General features: G+C 46.7%; 1 pseudogene; it reads right to left on the reverse strand.

Moving 5' to 3' along the window:
• LOC147975232 (uncharacterized) overlaps window positions 1-11026 on the reverse strand; it is a 45607-nt pseudogene extending 34581 nt beyond the window's left edge.
• Window positions 11027-11512: the final 486 nt, after the last annotated feature.

Raw genomic sequence — 11512 nt, forward strand, 5'->3', positions numbered from 1 at the left:
CATTTTGATATGCTATATGCCCAAAACAGATCTATGGATGCAAAGTTACGATGCTATGAACATGGCCATATGAAACTAGGAATCTCGAGGACTTAGGAAAAATATACCCTCTGAAAACAGATCTAGGGTTCGTGCACGCAGATCGAGGCGGGGCCGGATCCTCGCCGGATCCTCGCCGGAGCAGTGGTTGCCGGTGCTTGCGTTCGCCGGAGGAGAGGGCTCGCCGGCCGGAGATCACGCCGGAGCTCGCCGGCGAGGTGGTCGGAGTAGAGGCACCGTAGAGGAGGAGGCACGCGGCGACGGGGTCACGCCGGCGAAGGGCGGCGCCGGCGGGAAGAAGGCGAGGCGCGGCTGGGGACGAACTCCGGTGGCGGTGCGGGACTAAGCATGGCGGCGGCGGCAAGGCATACGGTGACGAAGGCGAGGCGCGGTCGAGAGGCGGGCGACGCGCGGGGGCTCAGGCCCGGTCGCGGCTCGGGCGGGTCGGCCTCGGGCCCCGCGGGCCTGGGGCAGGCGCGGTGGAGAGAGAGGGAGGCGTCCGGCTGAGGTGGCGGCGTCTGATTGGTGCAGGAGGCGGCGGCGGGTGACGTGTCGAGACGGGATTCGCTGGAGCGAGGTGGCAGCGGCGGCTGGACATGTCCGGCCGGTGGGAGAAGTGTCCGGCGGCGCGAAGGGAGTGGATCTAGGGTTTCATCTGCGAAATGATCCGAAATTTCGGGGAGGGGTGCTCTTTTATAGGTAGAGGGAGCTAGGAGAGTCCAAATGAGGTGCGGTTTTCGGCCACGCGATCGTGATCGAACGACCAAGATGATGGAGGAGGTTTAGGTGGGTTTTTGGGCCAAATTGGAGGGATGTTGGGCTGCAACACACACGAGGCCTTTTCGGTCCCTCGGTTAACCGTTGGAGCATCAAACGAAGTCCAAATGGTACGAAACTTGACAGGCAGTCTACCGGTAGTAAACCAAGGCCGCTTGTCAACTCTCGGTCCAATCCGGAAATGTTTAATCCCCACACACAAGAAGAAGGTAGAAATGACCACCGGAGGAGAACGGAGCGCCGGATTGCAAAACGGACAACGGGGAAAATGCTCGGATGCATGAGACGAACACGTATGCAAATGAAATGCGCATGATGACATGATATGCAATGCAAGACACGCAAGCAATGACAACGCAACAACAGTGAATAACTGGACGACACCTGGCACATCGGTCTCGGGGCGTTACAGCTACTATCTGCTTCTGAGTCGGTGCCCTCGATGATGATGTAGTCTTCCGGGCTGATTTCCTGGGGTTCTTCGTCTTCATCTACTGGCATAGGGTCTCCCATAAATATTCCAATCTTCTTGATCAGGTCGTCATTCTTCTCCACCAATACTTTAATTTCCTCTTCATAATCTTCACATGTAGCCTTGAGTTCTTCCTCCAGTTCCTTGATTCTAGTCTTTGCCTTCTTCAGGTCTATCATGTCGGTGCACATCTGGTTCTCCTATCGTCAAATGTGCTGATTTAGCTCCTGGATAAAAGCTGCGATTGATCTATCCTTCCTGGTGCTGATCATCTCCCAGTGTTCATCTCGGCGCCCACAAATCTGGTAGATAGTATCCTTGAGATCCTTGCGGTAGACTTCTCCAATGCGTCCCATGGCGATGTGAGCTGCCATGCTCTTTCCTAGACTCCAAGTTGGTGCATCAAAAGAAAATTCTATGGGCTCCGTGACTGGCATGAACGTCCTTCCTGGTACTTGAACTTGAATCATCCAACGCTCTTCTTCAGGTAAAGTGGCGTTGTAGGTTCCCATGAAGCTTGGTACTCCTATATTCAGGTATCTAGTGACTTCCTTCAAGTGGCGTCCAAAGGGTGTATCTTCATCCGGTTGTGTGAACTTGTTCCTTGCATCCGCCATCCTAAAGAGTAGAAAAGATGAGAGGTCAGAAGAGAAGAGAGTGAATAGTGATCTAGTTCTTTAGCTTAGTGGTCGTGTCCTACAGTCAGCGTGTGCTCTGATACCATCTCTATAGCGACCAGACCTCAAACAGTCTGATCTCTATGCTCCGGTGTCATCCCTGGATCAGTAATGCTGACACCACACAGTACTCGGAGGATTTATAGCAGAGTAGCAATCACACACTTATTACATTGAGTGTCTCAAAAGAGAACTTATTACAATAAGTATGGCTTAAGGCCATATAATAACGATAACAGCGGAAGGCTTGGAAGATAAGTGAGTCCATCAACTCCAACGGCATCACTGAGTATAGGACCACGACCTAAAACTCCTTAATCATCGTCTGAAAAGTCTGCAACATTAACGTTGCAGCCCGAAACGGGTCAGCATGGAATATGCTGGCAATGTAACACATAGAGAGTAATGAATGAAACGGCTATACTATATGCATATTTGGCTGGTGGAAAGATCTATGGTTACAGTTTTGCGTAAAGCCAATTTTTCCCTATTTCAAATTAATAAAATTTAATTACTATCATGGTGGTTGTTAAACATTGAGAATGGTTGACAGCATTCTCAATCCCAATTAAAAATCATCATTAAACATAACCCATCAAAATTAATTTAGAGTAACATGTTGAGATTCACATGATAATCCAAGTACTAGATACTCAAGATGTCCATAACCGGGGACACGGCTAACCATGATTAGTTTATTACACTCTGCAGAGGTTTGCGCACTTTTCCCCACAAGACTCGATCGCCTCCGTTTGGTTTCTCGCACTACATGGTGTTTCAGAAGACGGATGACCGAGACATAGTCTTTCAGAAGCGCTAGCACCTTACGATGGGTAGACCGTACCACCAACATCCCCTACATCTGCTAGTCTACCACTGTAAGAGTTCGCACGACTTAGTCAACTATGCTAGAGCCCATAATAGCTTGTGGCTGCACACAGAAGTTTCTAGTATGAATAGTCTCATGATCCCTTTGAGCCTGGGTGGCGGTCCAAAAGAAAATAGGCAAGTCCTAGAATACCCAGGTGCCTCAATCCACCCAGATGTGTGTTTAAGTTGCCACCTTAGATAAACCATTAATTAACAATCTCACATCTGTCATGGATTTCACTCACCCAATCCACGTCTACTAGCATAGCATGGCATAATAAGCAAACGTGGAAGTAACTCCCAAAGGTTTGATAATAAATAGGTAATAGGTACTACCTCATCTACTTCCCATCCCACAATTTAATTAGATCCTAATCATGCAATGTGTGAGGATTGATCTAATGCAATAAAACTGGGTAGTAGAAAAGGTATGATCAAAGTGTTACTTGCCTTGCTGATGATCCGCGAAACCTAACAATTCGAAGTAACAGGCGGCACACTCCGGGTATTCTATCGCATACAAACAAACAAGCATACAATAAGTACTCATCTAATGCTCAGGTAAAACTCAAATAAGAGATCTAACCAGAAGGTTCAACTTAAGAACTCCGGTTGGCAAAAAGAATCAAATCGAACGAAGCAACGAAAGACAAACGGCGAAAGAAAACAACTTTGTTCTACTAATATGGATCTAGGAAAAATTTTACAGTAACAAAAACTTGTTTAAGTTTGTTAAACGGATAGAGGGTTTCGAGACGAAACTCTAGGCGCTTGAATCGCCTGATTCTGATAAACGAGCGAAAAGTTATACTAAAATGAAAATCGGATCAGGAATCGCGATCAGAAACATCGCGGATTTAATCTGAGAAAAAGAAAAACGAAGAACGCCGAATTTATTTTTTTCTCTATTTTTTTCGGCACAAAAATCGAGGCGCGACGAACCTCAGGCGGCGGGATCGTCGGCGGCGCCGGCGCCGGCTCCGGCGGCGCGCATGGATCGAGGCGGGGCTGATGGGCTGGGGCGACTCGGGGCAGCGCTATTTAAAGGCTGCCCCCGGGCGGTGTCCCGCTCGGGTACGGCCCAAAGTCGGTTCGTTTTTTTTTAATTATTCCGCTCGGAAGAAAAAATAAAAGGAAATACTAAACGGACTCCAAAAATTCTGAAATAAATTTTCACGGGCTTCTAAAATCAAGCCGCACAAGGTGAACATTTATTTGGGCCGTAAATGCAATTTTGAAAAACACACATTTTTCCTAAATTCAAATAAAACGCCGAAAAACTCTGAAATAAAATCTTATTTGATTTTATTATTAAATACTCAATATTTCTTTATTTTGGGAAAGTCATTTTATTCCCTCTCTCATATTTTTCTAATAGAAATAATTGATGATAAAATAAATAAAATCAAATGATCCTATTCTTAAAATTTGAGAAAACTCAAATATGAAAATAACGAAATCCCCAACTCTCTCCGTGGGTCATTGAGTTGCGTAGAATTTCTAGGATCAACCAAAATACAAAATAAAATATGATATGCATCATGATCTAATGTATAACATTCCAAATATAAAATTTGGGATGTTACACGTAGCCACTCCGCCGCGGACATCGTCGCCGGCGATGTTTCCGGCCAGGTCCGGCAATGCCACCACCATCACTCGACGCGCAGCCGAGTGGCCATTCGAACGCGCCTTGCCGCACCCCACCCCGTGACCCGTAGTGCGATCCTGACGAGGTCCCGAACACCACCGCCCCCACTCGTCGCCGGTGCCTCGACTGACCACCCCCGACCCCTGCAACCACCGCTTTGGACGCGTGACATCACCGACTTACGAACGCCGCCTCACGCGCAACGAACGGACCACTGTGGCGCTATTCCGGCTAACTCTGGCGAGGAGCCGCCGTGAAAAGGCTCGCCGGAGCCCTCTCCGGTGTTCGGCCACCGCGAATGGCCTCGTCGGCGCAACCCTGGCGCCAGTGCTGACCTGGCTGAACCGGGGGGCCACCCCCAGTGTCGTTGAGTAGTGGGCCCTGTGGGCCCCGCTGACCTGGTTGACCTAGTCAACATGCTGGCTGGGCAGCGCAGAGCCACTAACATGCGGGCCCAATCCTTTAACCAACGTTTTAATAACTAAAAATTATTTAGTTAATCTAATTAGCCACTGACAGGTGGGGCCTACTAGCTAATTAACTTAGTTTAGTTAAATTAAGCACTACTAATTAGTCCAGTCACTGACCAGTGGGACCCACTGGTCAACTTTGACTAATCAGCGAGTCTGTTGACTTGTTGACATCATCCCCATGTCATGCTGACGTCATATTCCTATTCTGATAATTCTGTTAATTTAAATATAGACAGAAAACTTTTAAAAACTTTGAGAATTCCTAGAAATTAACCATAACTCCGATGAAAATGTTTTCTATACGAAAGTTGCTCAGAAAAATGCAACGGATCCGAATGCGCGGTCCATTCACCTGTAAAATGCCCCTAGCATGCTGAACATGGAACCGTCCCCCTCTCTTCCATCTGTCTGGAATTCGTCTAATGCCGGGAATTCATCCTCGGATGTTTATCCCCTCCGTCTACAACGTGTAGTACTACGTTAGGACAAGCCTAGCTCTGTCTATCATCATGTAATGCTTAGTGATGCATCTGTTTGCTCTATATTGACTGTTTCTTCCCCCTCTTCTCTCCGGTAGACCCTGAGACCGATGCCGCCCCTGTGATCGACTGTGTCGACGACACTTCTTCTTTTTCAGCAGAGCTTCCAGGCAAGCAAACCCCCTTGAGCATTCCGATATCGCCCATTCCTTTCCCTCTCATGCTTGCATTAGAATTGTACCGCTTTCTGTATGATCCTACTCTGATGCATAGCCTGTTTTTGTTACCTACTTATTGTTACCTTACCTGCTTATCCTAAACTGCTTAGTATAGGTTGGTTAGTGATCCATCAGTGACCCCCACCTTGTCCCAGTTGCCTTGCTTTATGTTTGATGACTCGATCAACGTGATCGACGTCCAGGCCCCAACACCGCACATCACCCCCCTAGTTGTACGACTCTGTAGAGTTACCATCGAGTGCTGAGGGTGGAACCCCTTAGATCACTCCTGATGAGATCTCTGTAGTGTAGTTATACGGTTGTGGTCATCGAGGGTGATTTCCTCCTTAACCACTTCCGATACGGCTCTGTCATGCAAACTCCTCAAGTGTGAACCTCGAGGGTGGATCCTCTTATGTTCACCTTGATGGTTACATCGAGTGGAATTCACCGGGGGTGATTCCTCAGGTTTTCCCCTTGGTGTTAGACACACGGTTACTCTAGTTACTATGACTTTACACTGAACCATGTTACTAAAGACGGGTCGGCCTTGAGGGGAACCCGCACGAGCTTATTTGCGAGTGATGTGGAGTCAGGTTGACCTGGAAGGTGCCCGTGAGATTCTTACGAGGCGTGGCTGGGCATTCTTAGCCCTTGCCGCAAGTCCTCGAGACGGGGCGACGGGGTCACATCTTTCGTGAGTCTCTGCTTGTTACCGCGCATTCCTAATTGACTACCATTTGGACATTCAATCCGAGGGGCCTCTGGCCTAATCCGAGGGGCCTCTGCGTCGTATGCATCAGCCGAAGCTTAATAGACGTCAGCGACTGAGCGGCGCGCGTCGAGTTGGACTGCGTAAGCACCTGCCTTGTTGAAGGAGGTAGCTAGGTCTGCTCACCGGCCACCCTCGCAACATGCAGGAGTTCCCGGGGAGATGGCCCATGACCCCTGGAGGCATAGGCTTAGTCCGGCCTGCTGACCTCTCTATTAAGCCTAGGTTGGGTTGCGGCGTATTGTTTGGCCGAGGCCGGGCATGACCCAGGAAAGTGTGCCCGGCCGGAGTTAATCAAGCGTGGTGGGTAAGTTGGTGCACCCCTGTAGGGAAGAAAACATCTATCGATAGCCTGTCCTACGGCAACGGACACTTGGAGTTGTATCCCGATCGATACAACTAGAACTGGATACCTGAGGTGATAAATGGATAGTATGGCTCTGGGATTGCTTTCTCGCATTGAGTCGAGAAAGGATCTCTGGCCGAGGTTGATAACCCTACTACTACTTTACATTATGTTGATCTGTACTCTTCTATATGCTACAAGATGCTTGAAGATGCTTGAAGATGCTAGTCTTCCATAGGCTAGGCTTTCCCCTTCTCTTCTGGCATTCTGCAGTTTAGTCCACAGATACAACCCATTCGTTTGATACAGATGCATACTTAGTTTAGATGTGATGTAAGTCTTGCGAGTACTTTGGATGAGTACTCACGGTTGCTTCGCTACCTCTTTTTCCCCCATACCCGATTGTTGTGACCAAATGACGAATCCCAGGAGCCAGACGACACCACTGATGACTACTACTACCCCGAGGGTGCCTACTACTACGTGATGGCCGCTGACGACCTAGAGTAGTTAGGAGGCTCCCAGGCAGGAGGCCTTGCCTTTTCGATCAATGTTGCTTTTGTGCTAGCCTTCTTAAGGCAAGACTTGTCTAACATATGTCTGTACTCAGATATTGCTGCTTCCGCTGACTCGTTTGTTCTCGAGCTTATGTATTCGAGCCCTCGAGGCCCCTGGCTTGTAATATAAAGCTTGTATTATTTTAATTTGTGTCTAGAGTTGTCTTGTGATATCTTCCCGTGAGTCCCTGATCTTGACCGTACACATTTGCGTGTATGATTAGTGTACGGTTGAATTGGGGGCGTCACAGGGTTCCTAAACTATGTAGACATGACCGAGACACATCTCCGGTCAATAACCAATAGCGGAACCTGGATGCTCATATTGGCTCCTACATATTCTACGAAGATCTTTATCGGTCAAGACGCATAACAACATACGTTGTTCCCTTTGTCATCGGTATATTAGTTGCCCGAGATTTGATCGTCGGTATCACCATACCTAGTTCAATCTCGTTACCAGCAAGTCTCTTTACTCGTTCCGTAATGCATCATCACGCAACTAACTCATTAGTCACATTGCTTGCAAGGCTTATAGTGATGTGCATTATCAAGAGCGCGCAGAGATACCTCTCCGATAATCGGAGTGACAAATCCTAATCTCGATCTATGCCACTACTACAGGATGCTGCTAACATGACACTACGATCAGAGAACCTTCGACGAAACTGTGTGAGATGCAATAATCGCAAACAGTGGTGTAAAAAAATTGTCAAAAAAGGTTCAAAACTTTTACGATGGGGGATGCATCAAACACAGTTCAGATTTTGGTTGCATGTGCGATGCAGGGTATACAGTTCAGTTCAATTAACTGTTTGCGATGATGAGGAACAAAATAAATGGGCAGCCAGATGAAGGTGTGTGCGATATACAACATACGGTTCACTCGGATGAACTGCTTGTGATTAGGCAACACAAAAGAAACGGTCAGCCAGATCAAGGTGTGTGCAATATACGTCACGTGGTTCAATTGGATAAACTGTTTTCTTTGAGCCAAAAGAACAGAAATGGTTCAATATAACAAGATGTGTGTTATATGTGGCAAAGAGGTCTGTAATCAGAAATGTGTGCGAAGACTGATAATAACACAGACGATTGCTGCTAGTAGGTCATGTGTGTTGTGGGCAAATGCTTGGTGGTATACAATTGTCAGCGATTGATGAAGTCATCACCGACGGGTTCCCCAGTATGCTCCGTGTGCAATGCCATTGCACACAGAACAACAACATATGTACTTATAACTTATTAGGACTTGATTCCATAAACAGATTGAACATCCAATTACATATGTGGCTAGTACACACATGACCTTTGCACACACCAAAGTACGTTCCAAAATGCCTAGGAAACTCAAATAATGTATTAAAAGGCAAAACAAACTGTGAATAATTTCATATTTTTAGGACGACGCTACTATAGTTGAATGTTGCCTCTGTAAAATAAATCAAGGTCGGAAGAGACAGCGTATGTCGTTTCACACACATAGGTGACAAGGTCCCTCTCGGAACCATGAGCCTTTTTGAGAGAAGCTCCGGTTTGTAAGAAGTTTGTACCAAAACTTGTCCCAAATTGGACTAACTTTTTACCACAGCATGATGGTGCTATGTCATAACACCATGCCAAGTTTCATAATTTTGAGGCAAGTTTTGGATTTACAGTAATTTTGAAACCAGGTTTCTCAATGTTTATTGTCGAGTCGGCACCGCCCTGGATAGGCTTTTTCCTCATGGGTCCCAAATGATAAATCCAAATTTTTCACTACCATGCAGCTTTTCTTATTAAGAATTACAACCCATTTGGTGTGCTAGCTGAAAATAAGTTCGTGGGTGCTGGTGGGTGCTAAGAACTTGCGGTTCTGTAATGAACAAAGATCTCAAGGATCCCATGAGAGTGAGGCTCTTTCCCTATGTTGTGAATGCTTATAATAGTTATGTGTTAATTAAAGAAATGGCAAGCCATTGGCCCAGTATGAAAGAAAATGTGGGTCAAACCCTAGTTGAAAAGGGTAACAATGTCTAACTCCAGCGTACAAAAGGTACAAAGGCACAAGGATTAATTCTTCATCAGGTTTACACATAACCCAGATTGAAGAGGACAATGACAGCTAACTCAACCAAAGTTTTCGACAGTTATAATCAAACATATCAGTCTGATCCATAAAATCAAGATCCCAATACAATAATTCTATTGCTCCATGATGACCACAAGCTGTTGTAAATAGAAGCCGAACACGTTCAGAAGCCCTTAGGTCCACCTGAAACCTCTTTTTATGCTTTTCAACACTTGCAACCGTGAGTAATTTCTTGTTGAAAAACTTAATCCTCACGGACAATAGTGCCCTCGCATTCAACATAAAGAATCTAACAAAGCTAGTGTTTGCACTGTTGGATGAATATCGTTCCATGTTACTGTCTTCAAACGAATGTCATGAGATCTGAGAAAATCCCCGTGCTTCATCAACCATCGATTGGTTATACCTTTTTCTCCATGTGTTGTTGCCTAAATAGAGATGAAGACTGAAAACAGTTAATGTCCAAAAAAGATTATGTTGAAAGAGTGATAGCTGAATGATTAATTATAGTACATTATATATGGGCTTTCAATGTGCGTCAAATCATCACCTTTATATACAAATTCTCCAGACATGGAAAGCATTGCAGCAAGGAAATAATGATGTTGTGATCAAAACACCACATACTGATACATAAGGTCTTGACAGAATCCACCACCACTGATATGATGGACAAGCACTTGATTGAGCATATAACATAATATTAACACGAAAAGTGTAATCCAAGATGATACTTAACTTATGCGCACAAATGAAAAATGCAAATTACAAAAGTGTACGTGAATAATATACAGTACCTCAGTAGGTGTGGAGGCAAACACCATCTCGAACCATTTAAACGGATCACGAATTGCACACAAGGTCTCCAGTTTAGGCACGGAGACCACATTTATTTGCTTAGGTTTATAACAACAATCAAGGACCAACCTTTGAAGTGAAGGGGCATCTTCGATGATGAGCTCATGTCCTTCAATACTAATTCCAATGCTTACAAGGTGAGGCGACTTTATTTTGAGACAAGGGATATCGATTCCTACTCCAAAAACAAGCACCAAACGCTCCAGTGCAGGGCAGCTGACAGATGAACCAACACAAGCGCAGGTTTTTTCAGCAGTGGCAGTTGAAGCATTTGTACCATATTGTTTGCTAGATGGCACCGGGTCAAGCTGGCGGTGTAGAGAGAGGAGGAAAACAATGAGATGGGCATCGGTGGTGAGGGCACAGATGCAGCTATTGGTGGTAACCTATCGCTGTAGTAATGGTAGAACTCAAGCTACTGTAGTTTATTGAATTGACGGGATGTCATCTAGGCAGCCACCATGCAGGGTATGTCCAGCAGGTTACATGCCGGGATGCAGATGCGTTGAACGTAGCCCCAGTGGGAGGAGATGATGGCTCTGGGGAGTTCAAAATCATCATCGACAGATAGCTGACGACAGTCGAGATTAAGAGGCGCGGTGCAACATAGGGTGTGCCACCGAGATGTGAGGACTTGTGTGAAGAAGCCATCCTTGGTGGGGAGAAGGGAGATGATCTCCCCAAGGATGACATCCGGGAGATTGCTGATGCGGTCCGCCAGAGATTCTACTAGTTCCTCAGGTCCAGGGGGCGGTTCTGGCCGCATAGCTGAGTCCAAGATCTACATCTGGCGGCGGCGCTAGACGGAGCCTCATCTGTGTACATACCAATATGAAAGAAAAAATGGCATAACATGTAGGACATTCGAAATCAATTCTCAAGATTAGGAAGAAAAAAGGCACAAACATATATGTAGGTGACTGACCGGTTTTCCGTCGGAGTCGCAGTTGTTGCCGGAGTTGCTGTTGACTTCCGGCTCCGGCTAGGGGGGGGGCACAACTGCGCCGATGAACTCAAGGTCGTGCTGCTGCCCGCGGGAGACCTCGTCGGTGGCGACAGAAACCTCTATGGCCAGCTTGACACGTTGTGCGGGTGCTTCAGTAGCCTCGGCGTCACCACTCCCTCCGAAGGTGCGCTTCGGCGGCATCGTCATACACTCCGAAGTCCAGACATCGGTGACCACTGTGGACCGGGGGTGCGGCCGCCTATTATGGCCGGCAGCTCGGCTGCGCAATTAATACGGACCTGTGGG

Source organism: Triticum urartu, chromosome 4A (genome assembly GCF_056163025.1).
Source record: "Triticum urartu cultivar PI428250 chromosome 4A, HENAU_Tu73, whole genome shotgun sequence".
NCBI lineage: Eukaryota > Viridiplantae > Streptophyta > Magnoliopsida > Poales > Poaceae > Triticum > Triticum urartu.